Here is a 21686-nt window from a genome sequence, read left to right as displayed (position 1 = left end):
GGGAAACAGGTATCTCATAGTTATCTATCACCCAATCTCACTCACCTCCCATGTCATCAAAGTGTTTAAAAGGTGAGATCAAAGATAGCTGGATTCCTGAAGAGCTACAAACTTCTAAATTGCAACTATCATGGCTTTTGCCATGGCAGGGACTGCCTAACACAGCTCTTACATCGAATTAATGATGCCTTTAAAGTCTTGGGATCAAGTTCAAACTTTGACATCATATATCTTGATTTCAGCAAAACATTCAACAGAGTCAACCACAACATTGTCCTGTTAAAATTGTCAAATATTAGAATCCATGGAAAACTGCTAACACTGGATTAAGTATTTCCTGGTGAACACAACACATGTTGCAATCAGTGGAATCCATTCAAGCCTAGTGAATGTCACAAGTGATGTCCCTTAGGAGACTGTTTTGGACCTGCTTCTCTCTCCTGTTTCCCCTCACTTACCACCCCACCACCCTACCTCTCCAACGCACCATTCTCTGAGCCTTCTGGCGACTCCAGTCCGATCCCTCCACTTCACACATCTTCCCTAACCAACCCCTCCCCTTCTTCAAATGCGCTCACAACCTACGAGACCTCTTGGTCCACAGCTTCTTCTCTAACCCAATCCCCCAACCCAGCTCGTTCCCGTGCTTCTGCCCACGCTGCCGCACTTGCCATTACCTCTCCAACACCACCCTCCTCACAGGCACCCATCATCGACCCTATCATATCACTGACTCCTTCACTTGCACTTCTAGCAATGTCATCTACTGCATCTCCTGCTCTCTCTGTCCTTCTCTATACATCAGTCAAATGGGATGCTGCTTGGCTGACCGGTTCGCGGAACACCCCGAGACATCAGACTTGGCAACGACACCCCAGTCTCGCGCCATTTCCGCTCTACCGGTCATTCTTTACAACACCTGTCTGTGTTCGGATTGTCCTTGCACAGGGGCTATCCGGGCTCCCTTCTTCACCATGAGCAGGGATTAATCTTCTCTCTTTGCTCCTTTTCTCCACATGGGCTTAACTCTCCTCCTCCTTCATCTAACCCTCCTCCTCTCTTCCTCTCACACCTACTTCCTCCTACCCACTTCTCTCTTGCTCTGACACCTACTTCCTCTCTTCACTCCTACCCACCTTCTCCCTTCCACCCTCTCCCTTCATCGTTACTCCACCCCTACACATTCCAACCCCACCATCCCATCCCACCCCACCCACGCTTGCTTCCCCCACACCTCAACACCACCACACCACACACCACTACACCGCACCACATGCTACCATACCACATCACACCACACCATCCCGCACACCTAGCACTGACCACTTCCTAGCACCTACACCATCATCCACATACCTACACATGCACATGTCAAGGTCAGCAGCCCCCTTCCACATGCACATACACACGCACGCACACCTTTGTTTTGGGATCACCACTACTTTATTATCTCCCCTTCTTAGCTCTCCTGTGTGACCCCTCTGTCCAGCATTCACCATGATAGATCACTAGCCACTAAACCTTTTTTATTTTCTCTCCCTGTTTATTTCTGTGTTCCTTTCTGTTGAAGAACATAGGCTCGAAACGTAAATGACTTTCTCACTTCCCAAGCATTAAACTAATATATCTGTTTGTTGTTTACACACCCATCTTTGTCTTTTGTTTTTCCTGTAAACTTTCACTATATAAATGACATCTCAAGTGTCATCAAGAACAGCAAAATAAAGATATTTGCAGACGACTCCAAGTTTCAGAAAACTACCAATGGAGACAAAGCCCAAACTGAACTTCAGCCTGATCTACATGCCATAAGCTAATGGGCAGACAAAAACAGTTAAATGAGGAAAAATTTGAACTTGTGTACTTTGGAAAAGAGAAAGAGCTCAAACAACCATATTCTCTTCCTTCAGAAGAACTACTTACAGCATCCAATAATATCAGGGACATGATAGTAATTGTTGGCAACAATCTTGTATGGAGTGTTCACATCAACAATAAAGTCGGTATGGCTCACAGGATGAGATCCTGGATCCTCAGAACTTTCTGATCCAAACAGCAAGATGTCATTATTCCCCTTTTCTCTTCTTTTGTACAGCCTTCATCAAGAATATCGCTGCACCCCCAGCCTGTGGTCTCTCCACGCCAAATAAAACATTACGAGAACTGAGTCACCCCAGAGAGCACTCACTAAAGAAATTGAGGGCCTGACTAATCTTGATTATTGGGACCACTTTAAAACATCGAAGCTTTATTCTTTGCCATGACCACTACATCTTTTGCACAATGTGGAAAATATACCAGCAGCATGGCCTTAACATCAAATTTGGAAATCATCCAAAACTGAGGCTACATGTCATATGCCCCCTACACAATTCAGGGTCACAACACATTATTACATCGCAACACAATTTCTTTTCTTCTGCGGGCCCTGGTCTTTTTAACATTAAGATCCTATCACTTTCAAGTGATATCTGGCCAAATTTCTTCAAGGGATACCATATAAGCCAGCTATAACTGGATACATCTCAGTCAACAACAACTCCCTACTTGAATGGGGTACCACAAAAACTTGACTCAAAGACAACTTAACAAATGCTATCAGGTGGTGCAATTAAGTTAGACACAGCCTGGGCCAAATTGAACTTATATATATATATATATATATATATATATATATATTTGTGTGTGTGTGTGTGTGAGTGTGTTAAATAAACTGAAACAAAGCCAAGGGTGTGTGGAATTTTCAGGACATTTATAAAGAGAAAGTTAGTCTTACAGATGTTTCTGGGATATTAGGGATATTCCTTCATCAGCATTACCATACGGTTACCTGCCACCTTGGCTCTTCTGAATACCAATACCTCTCATATATATATATATCTTCTGTCTTCAGTCTCTCATTAACCATATACATAGCGAACACTGTGAAAGTGACCGTGCCTTACAAGTAAGTTACCAGGTATAAACTATTCCTTTTATTATCTAATAACCACATACACACACACTCATGTATGTGTGTGTGTGTATTATAGACAGAAATTCTACAGTTAACATGGTTAATTCTTTAAAGTGCTGGATTAAATGAAAGTTTTAATCAAGTATGAAATTATGTGTAATGGTGCAAATGATCCAACTCTTTCTTATAAAACCACTTTTTAAACATATTTTTCTCAAACCACCAAATAAAAAGAAAACAAAACAAATTAAAACACGATAAAAACATAAATTTATTTTTCTAACATTTAATTCTTTTCCCATAAAAATTTATTTTCTGATGTCTGGACTCTCTTCTGCTTTTCCTTTAACCTCTTTCCAGAAGCATTTCATTCCATTGTCAATCATTTGATGAACTTGAAGAATAATCCTTTCAAAATTGGGATCAAAATCCATTAGGTGCCACTTTAGCCCTTCTGCAGAGTCAAAGGAATCTTGGTAATGCTGCAAATTCATTTCCCAATTTGGCACATTTTCTCCCTTTCTGTATCGATCTTCATAATCATACTATTGATCAATGTTAAAGAGATCAATATCATTCAATTCTTAGTAATATTAGTTCAATAATTCTTGTACATTTGTCAAATCAACTTCACACGATTCATGCCCAGTGATGGTAATTGGGGCTATCTTTTGACTAATTCCTTGAAAATCATTCCCACAGTGCAACAAAAATTCTTCCCACACAGCTCCCACAGTAACTTGGCATAATACATTACCACGATTCTTCAAGTTATCACTCATGGTGTCTTGTGTTGCTTGTTCAAAAGTTATCATCAGATAATTAGCTTTGAACTTTGCAATTACCTTAAAATCCACAAATTGCAAAACAGATGTCCTGTTAGAGCAGAGATTCTCAACCATTTTTTTATCTATGGAGCCCTTTGATTACTATTTTATTCTTGTGGACCCCACCACAGCCATTCAATATTCAAAAACTAGTTTTATAGAAACTTCTTTCAAAATTTGTATTTTGTTTTTTCACACATTCACTTGTCTTAGCTGAACTATGTAAGACATGGTTCCCAACCATTTTTTACTTAAGGACCCCTTTCAATACTATTTCATTCTGGTGGACCCCACCACAGCCATGTTTAAAAACTAGTTTTATTGAAACTTCTTTCAAAATTCCTATTTTGTTTTTTCACACATTCCCTTGTGTAGTTTAAACCATGTAAAATGTTAGAGAAAGAAACCTGTCTGTTTCTTGCAATATGTACCAACACATACATCCAAAGCAGAGGAAAGGGGAACATTTCTAACCAATTACCCCCCCCCCAAAAAAAATATTTATTTATGCCAACATTACCTGCTTTATTTGAAAGGAAGAAAATCATAGATTCTTTGAATTAAAAAAGTTTATTGAATCTATTTACCTATCCATAACATTGAGCAGATGCAGTGTGGCCAGAAAAAAAAAAATTCCGTCATAACAAGGAACACATTTTTATATAATTTTACTTATGTCTAATGAGTCTCATTACCGCCAAGAGTTTCATTTTACCCTTCTTGGGGTAATTTACCCCAGTTCACTGACCCCTGATCTAAAGCAAAATTTTTTCAGGGGTCCTTAAAATACTATTGTGGATCCCCCATTTACTATTTTGTTACATGGTGCCCTAAAAATCTTATAATGACCCTCAGGCGCCAAATGGACCCCAGTTAAGAGCCACTGTGTTGGAGAGACGAAAAATAAAATCTTCACAGATTTATCCAAGTCACTTTTAGAAAGAGAATCACCAGAAATGTTATTCAAAAAGCAAGAAAGCTTTAAAACTATGATTATTTTGCTCATATTTTTCCATTGTTGGACAGAAATAAGTCTTGAAGCAAACTTTGAAAAGAACTTCATCACCCATACTTTTATATTTTAGCTCCAAATGATTGATAATGCTTGTTGATTGTAGTCTCTGTGTTTTTATATTTTACTAGCAGTATAACCCAACCTTGTCCGGGTGTGACTTATTATGCCATCTACGATAAGTCTTGCTAGCTGAAAATCAACTAAAAAAGAAAGCCTTACAACGAAAAAACCCTTATGATGTAAATATGTTCATAATTCAAAAGACGATGAAATTAATAGGGAAAGTCTGAAGGCTGTTTTGTGTAAAATTATTAAGCATACGTAAATTTCATCCGTGTAATTGGCTATAGAAATGCTTGTGCAAAACAACTTTTTGCGCTGCTCTGGTTATACATAGCAGGGTAATCCCTTTTCACAGGAGCTAGGATGGCAATTTGTGATGAAGCAATTGCTGGTGATCTGTTGCTAAACAGTTTTGCCGGAATTCTATCAGATTGGGCAGGTGTTGATGCACCATTTTGCATTATGTTCAAAGTAGCTACTGGAATGTGGTGAATTGCTGCAGTCTGTGGCTGTTATTTTAAACCAGTTGCTGTCTTTCCCCAGCAAACTCTCTTCTTTGGAGGCATAATCTATGTATATATTAAACAGAACAACAAAATTTATAATAGATGGCAGGGTCGGTACTTTTCACATATCTGTAATTTTTCAGATTAACACCCGCACGATTACCCAACCCTAATCCTAAACCTAATCCTAACACTAACCCTAAACCCTAACCCTAAAAAACGTAACCGTAACATTAATCCTAAACCCTAACCCTGACCCTAAAACCCTAACCCTAACACCCTAGTGAAAATCGTTGTAAATTTACAAAACATTAACAAACATGAGTTATATTTTACTGAATGATTGTGTACTTGCACATGTATGCTTTTGAGAGAGCGAGAGAGGAAGAGGTAGAGAGGGGGAGAGAAAGGAATAGGGGTAGTTAAAAGTTTTCTTATGACTGCTTCTCTTCACTGCCTATTACTTCATTAGAAATCTAAAGATGCACTTAAGCACATAATAGAGAAAAATGAAACAAATATGGACGACTTGCTCCGAAACACCACCGAGTGGGGAACACTTCTCAAAAATAACCTGCAGTCGTTTCCTTCAAAATTCCTACATGCTTGAAATGTACATACATCAAGGTACATTTGTACAAAATTTCATGAAAAAATATTCATTTTCCTGGAAGTTAAGAGGAATTTAAGTGGAATTTCCGAATATTGTACCCCACCCCTTCCAAAACACTTTCACCGAAAATTTTTGTATATTTGGAATCTACATAACAAATAATATATGCATAGAAAATTTCATTAAAAAATATTCATTTTTATGAAAGTTATGACCTTCCAAAGTTGGGGGATACAACTCTGTAGTTATGCCATCAATGTTTTGTAAATATACCACGATGTGAATGATTGTGTTTACTTGCACGTGTATACGTTTGAGAGAGCGAGAGAGGAAGAGGGGGAGAAATGAATAGAGATTGAGAACAATGTGTATGTTGTTGTCACAGGTCATGTATGTGTGGTTGTATCTATGTTATGAAAAATAGGTAAAGAATACTGAGATGAAAGTTTAATCTATGACGTTGTATGTATCACTTTCTCTCTCTCTCCCTCTCCCTCTTTTACTCTTACTCTCTATATTTTTATGTTGAGCGCGTGTGTAAGAATGGCGTTCCAGGTAGAAGGGATGAAATATAAAAGTTGCTAGAAACAACAGCCAAATCTCCCTTAAATCACACAAAGTAAACGGAATTTAAAAAATCTAACTACTGCACTGGAAAGTTCACATCGAGAAAATTCCATTGATGTAAAAATTTTTACGAAAAAGTGGAAAATGTGGATTTCTATAAACTTTTAAAAAGGCTTCACACAGATCCACAACTTCAGCTTTATATATTAAGATGTATAGTTTATTACCATTGTCTTTAGTTTGAAATCACCATCAGCATTTCTTCCCATTAAAACTGTGATTCTATCTTTTGACACTTTAACTAGAAACAGGTTTTTCTCTTCTTTACACAAAGTAACTTTTTGTAGGAATACACTTCCAAATAATGCAGTTTCCTTCTCCTGTCATCATAGTTTTCCTCTCTTATAAGCTTTTGAAATTCTATTTTAATCTTTCTGCAACACTAGCAGAATTTCCTTGAATTCTCACACTCACCAATCCAAACTACTTTTTGAACTCCTCATAGCTTTCTATAAAATGCTTTTTTTTTTCTACTTCTACTTTATTGTCTCATTTCAAGGTAGAGAATAGCCTCAAAGCATCTATTTTGTTGCTGTAGATACTCAGTCACATTTGGCTCTGATTACAATCTTTAATAAGAATTCTACTTCAACCATCTTCTCATTCCAATTTCCAATTGATTGCATCACTGTTAAAGATAGAACCAGCTGTCTTTTCTTTTATAATCTTCAGCTTTTTTGAAAATGGTGCATCCAGTTTCTTTATTGTATCCAAATTAGCAGGCATTCTTTGACTTTCTACAGCTTTTATCAGAACTTTTAATAATTTCAAGTTCCTTTTCTGAAATAAAAGATTCACACTTTATATCTTTAATGGAGTCATTCTCAGTTTCATTTCCCTCCTCATCCATCAGTAATGGTGGAAAATATTCCAAATAAAGAAAATAAAACAATGTTGTTGGCAGAGAATAACTGAAACAGAATAAGGTTCTGCTGCTGGCTGCTAGCTGTTGCCATGGGAACAAAATACGCTTATTAGGAGATTTAAATTGTTTTACATAAGAATGTGTTGTCTATGAATACATTTTGTATTAAATAAAAATATATTACAATTAACAAACTGTGTAAACTTGGAAAATATTATACTGAAAACCATGTTAAGTGAAGAATTTCTGCATAAATACATACAAACACATACACATGTGCAGGCACACACATATACATATATATACACATGTCTATCTATCTATCTATCTATCTATCTACATATATATATATATATATATATATATATATATATATATATATATATATACATATATACAATTCTGGTTTAGTCTCTGATCTGAATTCTGCCCTTGTCAGGTGTTTTTTAAGGTTTTTTGGTTGGCGTCTGCTATTCCGTAAGGTGTTTTTTTCAATCAGAGTTTTCATCTTAGGGCTTTGAAGGAGTATAGGCAGGTTCGATTTTATGACATGGAATATGTTAGAATTCATAGTAAAAGAATGTGGTGATAGGAGATGTGGAACGTGTAACAATACCAACAACTACAAATACATAGAAAGTGGTTCCCACATAAAATTCAAGAACGGATCTATTTTTAAAATAAATGCAGATATGAACTGCAAAACACAAAATCTCATATACTGCATCACCTGTCCAAACTGTAAAGAAAATTACATTGGCGAAACGAATAACTCACTTTGTCAACGTGCAAGAATTCACAGGCAACATATCCAACAAGAAGAACTAAGAATGATTCCATTAAGTAAACATCTGGAAATATGCGGAGACGGAAAGTTCAAAATCTTTCCCTTTTATAAATGTACACGGGACGATCCACAATACCGAAAGGCAATGGAACTACTCTCCATAAAAAAATTTTCCCCAAAGTTAAATGTTTGAAAGAGAAAAAAGAAAAACAAGGAATACGTTTTGTATGTATATACATGTATATATGTTTGATATGATATATGTAGTTATTTTTACTAAATTGATTTTACTAATTCGATTTTTCAAATTTACAAAGATTATACTAATATACTCTCATGCAGAACTACACCTTAGAAAAAATAAATAAATAAATGAATGTATGACAGAATATATTCTAAATAGGACCCAAAGTATATAAAAAGAAAGGACAAAGAATATAAAATGAAAGAACTAAAGGCAAAAGAAAAAACAGAAAGACATTTTTTTGTTTTCTTTATATTTTCTATTCATTATTCTCTATTTTTTCTTTCTTCTTTTCTTCCTTCTTCTACCATCCCTAGAAACCCTCTCAAAACAATACAGTAAGTAGTAAACAAGCTTTTAACTTTTTTTTTTTGACACTCCTTAAAAAGACCATTTCAATACAATGGCCCTGCTCTCTCTTTTACCACATCCATCTCTCTATCTGTCTGACTATCAGTCTATCTATCTATCTCTCTATCTGCCTATCTATCTATCTATCTATCTATCTGCTTATACATCTTCCATTGTCTCAAAAGCCTCACCCCAAAAAAACAAAACAATGTTCTGTTATAAACAAAACCCCCCCAAAACACCTGTTTTTATATAAATAAGCTAGATCTCTGTATTTTCACAGAATTTTATTTGACAAGTTCAAAAGATGAACGAAAGCGCTAATATATGTATAAAATAAATGAAAGAAGTTATTCTAAAATTCTGACGACTCTTTTTTTTCAATATATATATATATATATATATATATATATATATATATATACATACATACACATACATACATACATACACACACACACTCACACATACATATTTCTGGTTATGCCATATAACTGGTTAATATTATAACCATTGGTTTTACAGGGAATATTGTCATGAAATAACATTGATGTCTCTTCAGACATACTGACCAGAAGTGCATAGCTGATGGTAACATTCTGACCAGTTGTATACCATGACTAGCAATAAACTGCTTGAAGATATAAAAAATAGACCTGCACTGTTATTATACTGAGATTTTTCTTTCTTATGTATGGGCAACTAAGAGATAATTGATAAATATTTATAATAACTGAAAGCTATAAAAGAAACTTTCTTGTCTCCCTGAGACTGGAGAGGCCTTATGAGATGTAGAATAGAGATCTCCAATCGCTTAAATAGGTAACTTAATGACAGTAAAAAATCCCTCCTCAAGGAAGCACTTTTAGAGATCAAATATAAACTCAGACACTCCCATGAAAAGGAAAGAGAAACCAAGGTGGTGGAAAATAAAAAACTAAAACCCATGCCTTCTTGGTACACTACAAGATAGAGCCTCTGTTTGAAGAAGACAGCTCACAAACTGCAGACCTCTTGAGGATATGTGATGTGCTAAATAAACAATTCAAAAGTGTCTTCACCTCATCACTGGGAAACATGCAAATAAGCAAGCCTGAAGAGTTTTTCAGCACTGCAGATGAACATGAGAAAGAGGCAAGTAATGATTACATCAACATAAAAGAGGAAGATGTAATATCAGCCATGGACAAGATGAACTTGTACTCACCAACAGGCTCGGATGGATTTCTGGCTGTTCTTCAGAAACCATGCAAGAAAGCGCTTGCAAAACCACTGCAGATAATTGTCAAGGGTTTCCTTGTATGTTGTAAACTTCTTAAACTTCATATGCCCTGTCTGTAAAGGAGGAAACAGAGTGGATGCTAAAATTCACAGGCCTATCCCTCAGACTTCACATGGTAGTAAGGTGGTGATGGAACACATTGTCAGAACCAAAGCTGACCATGTTCCTAGAAGAAAATAACTTGCTCACAAGCATACAATATGGCTTCCATCTGAGGAAGAGCTGCCTCACACAACTACTGCAGTGTTACTAGGTGCTGAAACAGCAGCTCAACCATTAAAATGTGGATGTGATATATCTCTACTTTGCCATAATCTTTGACAAAGTTGATCATGGAATGATATGTCACCAACTACCTGACCTTAGTATCACTGGAAAAGTGGGAGAATGGCTGCATAACTTTCTAAATGACAGAAGTCAGGTAGTTGCAGACAATGGTGCTCTCTCTGGGGACACATCAAGGAACTGTACTAGCATCACTACCGTTTGTGGTGACTCTCTCACACATGCCCTCAGCCGTACATTCAACCACTCTCACCATCTATGCTGATTATACAAAAGTAGTGCAGGCAGTCAAGGACCCTGATAATATACTAAAACTGCAAAACAACCAGCATGCAATATACAAATGGGCTGATGAAAAATAACATACAGTTCGATGCTGAGAAGTTTCAAGCCCTCCATTATTGAACCACAAACAGACAACAATTGGAATATGCAGAATGATGGGTTGTGCAATCCCAGAGCCAGAGTTGATACATAACCAAGGAACTGTAGTAGATATGTATCCTGTCGTAGTGAGTTGGTCTGTTGGGTTTGAATAAACTGCAGAGACTCGGTAATCGGAGTATAATTTCATTTATTTAGCATAAATGATACTGCATTGATCGGCATAGAAAGATATCACTACATTACAAACGTGTATAACTAGCTACGAGTTATATGTGGAGAAAGCATGTATTTGGTTCAGCTTGGTTGATAGCAGTGAAAACCGCTGGTCTGGGTTGTTGCATATCTTGGCTGAGTTGATAGCAGTTAAAACCGCTTTTCGTACGTTCGAGTCAGAGACTAGATTCAGACTGCCCATCTACTGTTTCCTGTGTTGTATTTATAGTCAGCAGTGAGGTAGACGATCTATGTTTAGCTATGGTGAAATTCTGCTGCTGATTTACAAAAAGGGCGCCAATTTAAGGTTTTCATTATTTTTAGCTATGATGAAATCTTAACTAACTCAACCTAAGGCCATAAGGTGTCCGTTACATGACCCTCCTCCTAGAGAGAAATTCGAGAGAAAAAAATTTTAAACGATAATTTGAATTAGTTTGTGTCCTTAATCACTATGTCTTGATGTCCTCACAATATGTACCAACCAGTAAGAAAAAGTAAACATTTTACATGACAATTATGAAAATCACAAAAATATCAACAGTATTTTGCAAGGTTGCATGCAGAAGTTCATTGGTGCACAGTAGAAAGATAATTTTTGTCCGGTGATTTGCACAATAAAAAAAAAAAGTTTCTTGTACATTATGTAACAAAAGTTTTCTTATGCCAAATAGTTTCTTGGTTTGTGATTGTTTGCAAAGCTTGTGAAGAAATCGTTTACAAAAAAAAATATTGTTCACACAGTGAGTTGTTTTGTTTGTACTGAATGCGGCAGTTCAACAGTTAAGAAAGAAAAAATATCAACTCAAATGTAACAAACTTGAACATACTTTGCTGGGAATCTTACATTTCAACCGGATCCTGTCTGTTGCTGTTCTATCGCAGAAGGTTTCTTTGAAATTTGTGGGGCTACTGTGGTTGAATCAGTTGAAAGAGTAGCGGGAGTAGGTGTTAACGCCTGTTCTATGAAGGCTTTCCTGAGGCGATCGACGGATACCGTGTTTCGTTTTCCGGCCATTTCGAGGACGAAATATTTCGGTTGTCTGTCAAGTACTTTGTAGGGGCCAGAATAGGGTGGCCGAAGTTGTGCCGAGATTCCATCATTTCTGACGAAAACATGAGTCCAACTGTTGATGTCCTTCGGGACGTGTGTAGTAGTGTTTTGTTGTCTAGGTGCGGCAGGAGAAAATTGGGACATAGATGTCCGTAGACGGTGGATATAGTTGGTTGGATTCGGAAGTTCTTGAGGTAAAATGGGATCTATCATCTGTCCTGGTAGGGCGAGTTCCGTGCCGTACACTAGTTCAGCTGGAGTATGTCCCACTCCTTCCTTGACGGTAGATTGTATGCTTAGAAGGATGAGGGGGGAGGTATTCCAACCATTTTGACAGGTCAGGGTATGCTTTAATTGCAGATTTGATTTGCCTGTGGAGTCTTTCAACCAGTCCGTTGGCTGCAGGATGATATGCTGTGGTGCGGGTGTATTTACACTCAAGGAGACGAGTCAGTTCGACGAGAAGGTGGGAATCAAACTGACGACCTCTAATCGGTGGTGATAATAGCGGGTGTACCAAAACGCGAAACCCAGTGAAACACTAGCGTTTTGGCGACCGTTTCTGCAGAGATGTCTGATAGTGGTAAGGCTTCTGGCCAGTGGGAAAATCTGTCCACACAGGTGAGCAAGTAAGTATAGTTGATGTAAGGTGGTAGCGGTCCGACGATGTCCATGTGTACATGCTGGAAACGTGCATCAGGCGTGGTAAATGAGCCTATGGGCGATTTTATATGTCGGTGAACCTTTGCCTTCTGACAAGTTCCTAGCCCACTCACGGGTGTCCTTATTCATGTTGGGCCACACAAAACGGGTCGATACGAGTGCTTGTGTAGCGCGGACGCCGGGATGTGCTAGTGAATGCAGAGCAGAGAAAACGTCACGTCTGTACTTTGGAGGGACGTAGGGTCGTTCGTGGCCAGTGGATACATCGCACCAAATATGTTCAGCAGAAGAGGGTAGTGGAGATTGTTAGAATTTCAAGGATGACGAATTCTGCAGCTGTTGTAGCTGTTCGTCATCCTTTTGGTCTGCGGCAATCTGTTGGAGGTCGATCTGAGCAGGGCTGTGAATGGCATTTATCTCTATTTGGGACAGGGCATCAGCTGCTGAGTTGTCAGGAGCTGTATCTGTGATGCCTGCTTTGTCATTAAAGCTCGTAGTTCGGCCAGATCTGTTGCGCTGGTGGAAGGCGAGAGAGGATTGGTTGGTGGAGCTGCTGCTACAACTGCTGACAGGGACGGACAAATGCTCGGGACATCGGCAATGCGGTCGGCTAATTCAGCGAGTTCCTCCACTGACTTGTTGTCTTTGGTGGCAGCGAGGACCTCTTGTGTATTAGATGGCAAACGTTGTACAAAGAGCTGCTTCAACACTCTGTTGGGTAGATTATCATCTCCCATGAGTTGCTTCATTCGTCGCAAGAGCTGGGAGGGCTTCTTGTCCCCTAATTCTTCTGTGAGAAGTAGCTGGCGGAGACGCTTTTGTTGAGACTCTTCCGTCCTGGTGAGCAGCGTGGTTTTGAAGGTATCATATGATACTGTGCCGGGAGGAGCCATGATAAGGTCACGGACCTCGTTTAGGATTTCGGGTGAAAAAGCCCCGATAATATGTGTGAGGGGAGCGGCATTGCTCGTAATGTGGCTCGAAGCGAACTGGGCCTCGATATGACAGAACCACAATGGAGGATCGTGAGTCCAAAAGGGTGGTACTTTGATGGAGATTGCAGCCTGTAGTGTCGTATCAACGACCGGGGGGGGGGGGTTATTGGTGTAGTTCTGTGTGCTGGAGTCCATGATGTGGCGAGTCGGCATGGTTCTTCGGATTTGGTTGGACGGTTATTGCTGCAGGTACGGAGATCAGTATTCCAGTGGTGCCGAGTAAACTTTGATGAAGGTTGTGGTTCTTGCTTAAGTCAGGATCACCATTTTGTAGTGGTGTTGTATCCTGTCGTAGTGAGTTGGTCTGTTGGGTTTGAATAAACTGCAGAGACTCGGTAATCGGAGTATAATTTCATTTATTTAGCATAAATGATACTGCATTGATTGGACATCGAAAGATATCACTACATTACAAACGTGTATAACTAGCTACGAGTTATATGCGGAGAAAGCATGTATTTGGTTCAGCTTGGTTGATAGCAGTGAAAACCGCTGGTCTGGGTTGTTGCATATCTTGGCTGAGTTGATAGCAGTTAAAACCGCTTTTCGTACGTTCGAGTCAGAGACTAGATTCAGACTGCCCATCTACTGTTCCCTGTGTTGTATTTATAGTCAGCAGTGAGGTAGACGATCTATTTTTAGCTATGGTGAAATTCTGCTGATGATTTACAAAAAGGGTGCCAATTTAAGGTTTTCATTATTTTTAGCTATAATGAAATCTTAACTAACTCAATCTAAGGCTATAAGGTGTCTGTTACAGAACCCACATGTGTAATGATACAACATTCCATGTGCACATTACCAAGATGGCAACATTGTGGAAGCGAGTCACTGGATGGATTCTGAAAGCATTTATAACCAGAAAAAAGGATACCATGCTACTCCTATGGAGAACTTACTCTCTCTGTCACCCGGATTATTGCTTCCAACTCTGGTCACTGCAGAGCATCAAACTAGTGGCGGAACTTGAGGCAATCCAGTACCAGCCACTACACAAAGAAGATTGACCCAGTGAAACATGAGCTACTGAGAGAGACTAAAGGATCTGAAGCTTTACTCCCTAAAAAGAAAGCATGAAAAATGTGCAGTGACAGATAGATAGATAGGTAGGTAGATAGTGACTATATTCTCACATCCATAGGATACTATTAGATATTATTTTATCTATAATATTTCCAGATCTTAAGCGAGTCCATTATTACACATGTATAATTCTTCAGTCATTCTGCATTAATGGTTTTTGGTTGTATTGATGTTTAACTCCAGAATATTTACCATTTCACCACCAATCAAAAAGCTCTGTTGGAGAGGTGGTGTCACTAAAAAATGTATACACACTTTTAATAGCTGATAACTAAATTTTTGTTTGTTTGTAGAATTCGTGCATTAGATTTTGAGTTCACTCTCAGGCAGGGACTTGGGAAATAGTATCAAAAGAAAAAATAGCATCTAGTCAAATAAAGGGTTGGGTTCAAAAGTCCACCAGAACAGCTGATGAAGGCTGGAGAATACACCAGCCGAAACATAACAACAACAAACAAGATGAGTACACATATCCGTCCGTTGTAAATAATGTATTCTGTGTGTACATTTTTTTCGAACACCCAGTGTGTGTGTGTGCGTGTGTGTGTAACTTTATATGGAACCTTCCGTAACTGTGTATGGACAAAGGTTGGAAGTTGTAACTAAATTCATTTATTTCGGAAGTACTTTGATCACTGCTGGTCTTGATGATGAAATTTCACATAGAATCAGTAAATGCCTTTGGTAAGCTTGACAGGCACCTATGGTCGCACCATAGTATATCTCTCCAAATTAAAGTTAAGGATTTATAAGACGTGTTCTGCCATCGTTGCTCTATGGAAATGAGACATGAGTGGTTTATCATAAGCATTTCAGGCATTTGGAACAATATCATCAATATTGTCTTAGGAAAATTCTTGGGATAAATTGGAGAATGGTCATCAGTGTTGTGGAGATACTTGAGGGAAGTAGTAGTAGGAGCGTAGAATTGATGTTTCTGCGAAGTCGTTTGAGTTGGGGTAGACATCTGGTGAGAATGAACAATGAAAGACTTCCTAAGCATGGTGAGCTGGAAGACTTCTCCCTCTATATCTACGTCTTAGGCTAGCCTACTTCATCATCTGGGGGCATCGACACAACGTAAACCTAAAGGGATGTTCAAGGACTGCCTCAGAATTCCTCTGACTCAGACAGGAGTTTCAGTTGTTGGTTGGGAGAGGGAGGCACAAGACTGAGATGGATGGAGGAAAGGAGTGCACAGTGGTTGTTCGAGGTTTGAAAGAGAGAAAATAAAGCATGAGAAGATTAGAAGGCTTAGAAGGAATGAACCTGTGGAGAATGAAGGAGTGTTGCTTTTTTTGTGTGTGATTTGTGGAAGGAAATGCTTGAGTCATGCAGGCCTGGTCAGCCAACAGAGAACTCACAGGAATCAACCCATTGCAAATTGTGATATGGCTGTTGTTCACAACAGAACGTGTACAACCTTTGCAAAGGTGTACCTCTCAGATGGAGGATTGAAAAGACATGAAAAGACTCCATACTGTGACACAGTATGGAGTCTTCTGCCAGCCAGCAGAACTGTGCATTATGCAATAGAATGGTGCAAATCTTTGGTCAGGCTCAAGAATCATACAAGGACTTCACATTGTATCATCAATGACTTGTTTCACTGTTTCTTTCTAGCAATGGCTTTGCTCGTATATGAGAAAGCAGCTACTATGTATGTATAGGTGTATATCTGTATTTGTGTATACTAATATTAATTGGTATAAATACTTTATAGGTCTTTATGTCACTAAAGAGTTGTTATTATCTAAAATAGGTTGACTTTGTGATTTGATGAACAGAAATCTATAAAATGAGGATAAGCGCTGGAGTTTATATACTTGACAAAAAAAAACATATATATATATATATATATATATATATATATATATATATAATGAGAATGTGTGTCTGTCTGTCGGTCTGTCTGTCTGTGTGTGTGAATCCCTAAAACTCGAGAACTACGCAACCAATTTCATTCAAATTTTACACATGCCTTACTTAGGGTTCCGGTTGTGTTTTAGTCAAAAAAATTTTTTAACTTCTTGCAGAGTTCGAGCCCACGGCAACATAATATCTCCTCCACTATTTAAGTATTACGTGTCAAAAGGGAAACAAAAACACTCATGTCAAATACTTTCACTTTAAAAATGAAACTATTCTACTAACTGAAACAATCCCATTTCGATACTGTAATGGCAGATACTTTCAGAGAAAGAAAGATAGAAAGAGAGAAAGAGAGAGATGTATATGTATACATATAGATGTATATGTACACGTTATTCCACTAACTGAAACAATCACATTTCGATACTGTAATGACAGATACTTTCAGAGAGAGAGACAGAAAGAGAGAAAGAGAGAGAAAGAGATGTATATGTATACATATACATGTATATGTACACGTATATGCATAGATATATATAGATATAGATCTATATGCATACATGTATATGTATACATATGTGTAGATGTATATATATATATATATATATAGATGTACATGTAATATGTACACATATATACATATATATACATGCATACAGATATCTATACATATATACACCCATGACACACAAACACATGCACACAAACACACACTTTAGTCATTTGTTTTCTTATCCAAAACTACGTCAAAAGTACTGAACGGATCTTTATGAAATTTGGAAATTATATTCTATGTATAACGGCCATAACTCCCATGAAAATTCATATATTTTTGATGTTGATGAAATTTTAACCCGAACATAACAGATGAGCATTATTTGTAATTCAACAGTACAACAGTGTAAGACTACCCTTTCAGATATACTTACATTGGGATTTCTGCAATGTGGTGCATAAATTGTCAAGTAAATGAGACGCATCTTTGCCTCCACTGATTCACTTGCAAAGTGTTGAGTAAAATTATTTCGTTGCAGACCTCCTTTGGGTCTTTTTATTATCACTGCGACACACATAGTCCCCAGTTGGTAACATTGATTTCAAGGCCCTCCTAGATGAGAGACTGGCATTCCACTTAATGTCTATGTTCCATGCTGGCATGGATTGGAGAGTTATTAATGTAGAAATATGGTATCGTAGCTACTAACAGTTGAGGGTTGCGTAGTCTAGACGGCGTTTTTAGATTTCATTATTCTCTTTAACCCGGGCAAAGCCGGGTATTTCTGCTAGTATATAATAAAGTAAAGTTGTGGAATACCGTACGAGTGGAAATATATATGAAAGAAGGTTTGAAAATGCACTTATTTCAAAAATATTTATTTACTTATCGGTTTCACTTTTTTAGAAAAAGATTATCAAAAGTCTTTGAGAATAATAAAAAATGTTAAAAAATGTTAAAAAAACAGTTTGTATTGTTTTAAATATCCTTGTGGTGTGTGTGTGTGTGTGTGTAAGCAACCGTATGTGTGTGATGGTTCATATGTATGTGTATGTCTGTATGTGTGCGTGTGTGGCGTGTGTATATGAGTATGTACACACGCCACACACGCACACATACAGACATACACATACATATGAACCATCACACACATACGGTTGCTTACACACACACACACACACACACACACCACAAGGATATTTAAAACAACACACCCACTCGGACAGAGAGACACACACACACTCTCACAAAACCAGTCCCAAAAACCAGTGAACCATGACAGACCAGCTCACAGACCAACTAAAAATAAATTAAAAAATCTCTTTTAACTCTTCCTTCCTCCCACCCCAGCTAGCCAGTCATACTGTCTCTTAAGACAGCAAAACATTCCCTCAATATACACAAGAGAAAAAAGCCAGGTCAGTTCCTCCTCAACTTTTTTCGATTATCAAAGAATATGTATATGTATTTTTCCATATATGTATTTTCATACACTGTTTTTAACATTTTCATCTTATTATCAGAAAATGTGTGATAATCAGTATGTAACACTACAAAGTTCATACAAAGCTTTATACTTTAAATATGTTTTATCATCAAAGAATGTATATATGCATTTTAATACTCAAACTGTTTTTTAACATTTTTTATTATTCTCAGAGACTTTTGATAATCTTTTTCTAAAAAAGTGAAACCGGTTAAGTAAATAAATATTTTAAAAATAAGTGCATTTTCAAACCTTTCATATATATATATATATATATAATTATTATTATTATTATAAAATCTGGTAATTAATCATATATTAATTAACATCTAAAGAATCAAAGAGATTCAGAAATAGTATCTGCAATCTCAGGGGATTAAGGTACATTTAAAAAAAATAACGTTGACCACTAACGTGGACAATTAATGTGCTAGAAATAGATCACATCTTGTGTCTATTAAGACCTAAATTGTTCTCAACATGAAATATAGCAGCATACCAAAACGTGAGCGGGCAAGACATTTAAAATCACATAAAAAGCATTCTTAAACAGGTACCGATTTCGGATTTAACAATCTTACCGATTGTCCATTCCTCTTCAGCCTGATTTGTAATGTAACCGCAATCATCAGAATCGTATACAGAGTTGCCCACCGCCATGGGTGCGCGTGTATATGGTTCTGCTAATTACAGCTTAATGGTAAAATTCAAAAGTCTTCGTTTTGGCGCGCTAATTCCAGGAATATATCTGCAGAAAACATTTACTGCGTCGTATATATTCAGTATGAGAAAATGGGTAATGAGTAGAATATTATTATAAAATCTGGTGTATGTATATGTATGTAAGTATATATCTCTCTCCCTCTCTCTCTAAATATATGTGTGTGTGTGTGTGTGTGTGTGCGTGTGTGTATTGGTGCATGTGAAAAGGAGTGGCAAGTGTACAAATAAAAGCTATCTTTCTTAGCTTGCAGTAATTTTCATAAAACGTAATTTCCTTTAAAAACATTCAATGACCTGAATCTACTCAATACAACCCAGACTAGTGGGAAACATTCTGCTTTGTGTGTGTGTGTGTGTGTGTGTGTGTGTGTGTATGTGTGTGTGTCTTGTGTTAACAAAGGTTTTCAACAATAACTAAGAGAATAAACAGAAAGTTTTAATTTCAGATAATCTGAACGTAATAACAGTTATCTCCCTTACTTAGCAGAGTTCTTCAAATATTACAGTGAAGGACATTTTAGCCAGCTTTGAGAAACCTGGCATCTAAGGACTCTCCTGGACATTCTCATGTGTGTGGTGTGTCCTTAGTGTTTTCTGCATCTTCCACATACAAAGACTACTTTCTCATTTAACTTTCCTGTGATCTCACTGCACTTCTTATATGTCTGTAGCTTGTACTAGATACATCAAATGGAATTCCTTCTAACACCTTTCCTACATATTGAGCAAGGCCATCAGAAATCTGGGAACACTGTGCACTATTGTGTAGCATACTGTACTCTGCACTGAGTACATAGACCCTGTTTTTGAAGTTGGTTAATTTATACATGGTATGTTAGAAATAGTTTTGTTCTTCAACTTTTTATGTTGATTGATCAAGATAAAACATACTCTGCTTTTGAAATATATTAATTTGTACGGGCGTATCTGTTAAATAAAATCACGTTCTTTACTTTTCTGGATTTAATCTTCATCCTATGAACATTATACTTTATGCATGGTACAGTAAGATATATTCTAAGAATTTTAAGAGGATTAATAAAGGGGCAATGAAGCTAGTCTTCCTCCTGTCAATCATGGAAGACTCTAGAAAAAGTCATGGTTGCTACTTTTTCTCCCAGCAGTCTCAGGGTCCCTGGAAAAGTGATGAGCACAGTTGTTCTTTCTCCGAGTAAAACATTAAAAAATATATCTGCCTTATAAGTGTCTCATAATTACTTCAGTCCATGCTTTGCTGAAGAGGTTTCATAAGCTTGAAACATGCATTGAGTTGTCTTCCATGCTTGCTAAAATCATTAAACTATGATATTTTTATCATCATTTAACGTCCGCTTTCCATGCTAGCATGGGTTGGACGATTTGACTGGGGACTGGTGAAGCAGATGGCTACACCAGACTCCAATCTGATATGGCAGAGTTTCTACAGCTGGATGCCAACCACTCCAAGAGTGTAGTGGGTGCTATTTACATGCCACCGACACGAGGGCCAGTCCGGCAGTACTGGCAATGATGCCTTCTTTATTTGATGCTACATAAGTATTTTTAAATAGTATTTTCATGATCATTGCATTTAATGTTAGCTCTAATCTAATACATATGTTGTTCTGTGGCTTGGTACCAGGATCTGCAGTCATAATGACTGAAAGGGGGATAAAAAGGAGACACAGCAGAGTTTTACATCTTCTATACTTGAGTGACTGGCTGCAGCTGATAGGAACACTGGATAACATTATCTTGCATTCATCGACATAATCAGCAACTTCATCTTCACCCCCATTGTCGTTGTTGTTGTCGTCATTGCCATCGTCATCGTCATCATCATCATCATCATCGTTGTTGTTATCATCACCACCACCATCATCATTGCCGCCGCCGCCGCCGCCACCACCACCACCACCACAATCATCATCATCATCATCATCATCATAATCATCATTCCATTTCACATCTCTTTTTCTATACTGGCATTATTTGTATAGGGCATTGTCCTCACAGTGTGAGCCCTTATTTTGTATTATTACCCTTTTTAGATGGATTGTGGACCCACATCTCAATCATACATTCTCTTTTAAGTTTGGACTTTACTATTTGATGTTTCCTATCACCAACCCCCTCTATATATCCAAGCAGGGGATACCTTTTATCATTTCACCAGCACTAGAAAGCTAGTTTTAGCCTTGACAAGAGTAAAACTCATTTCTGCTTTACAATGTCTTTGTTCATTTGCTGCCCCCCACTTTTACAGAGTGTGGACTGGATATGTTGTAATGACACCAGCATTTAAGAGGTTGTC

At 37.6% G+C, this 21686-nt stretch overlaps 1 protein-coding gene across 1 annotated transcript in view; it reads left to right on the top strand.

Moving 5' to 3' along the window:
• Positions 1–18540: 18540 nt before the first annotated feature.
• LOC106874493 (tetraspanin-5) overlaps positions 18541–21686 on the top strand; it is a 55942-nt gene continuing 52796 nt past the window's right edge. The window contains exon 1 of the mRNA XM_089339788.1: positions 18541–18602. The gene's annotated coding sequence lies outside the window, so the exon portion shown is untranslated. The remainder of the gene's footprint in view (positions 18603–21686) is intronic.

This window comes from Octopus bimaculoides, chromosome 22 (genome assembly GCF_046866305.1).
Source record: "Octopus bimaculoides isolate indiv1 chromosome 22, ASM4686630v1, whole genome shotgun sequence".
Classification (NCBI taxonomy): Eukaryota; Metazoa; Mollusca; class Cephalopoda; order Octopoda; family Octopodidae; genus Octopus; species Octopus bimaculoides.
The sequence above is the reverse complement of the archived record's forward strand: the minus strand, read 5'-3'. Positions and strand labels throughout refer to the sequence as shown.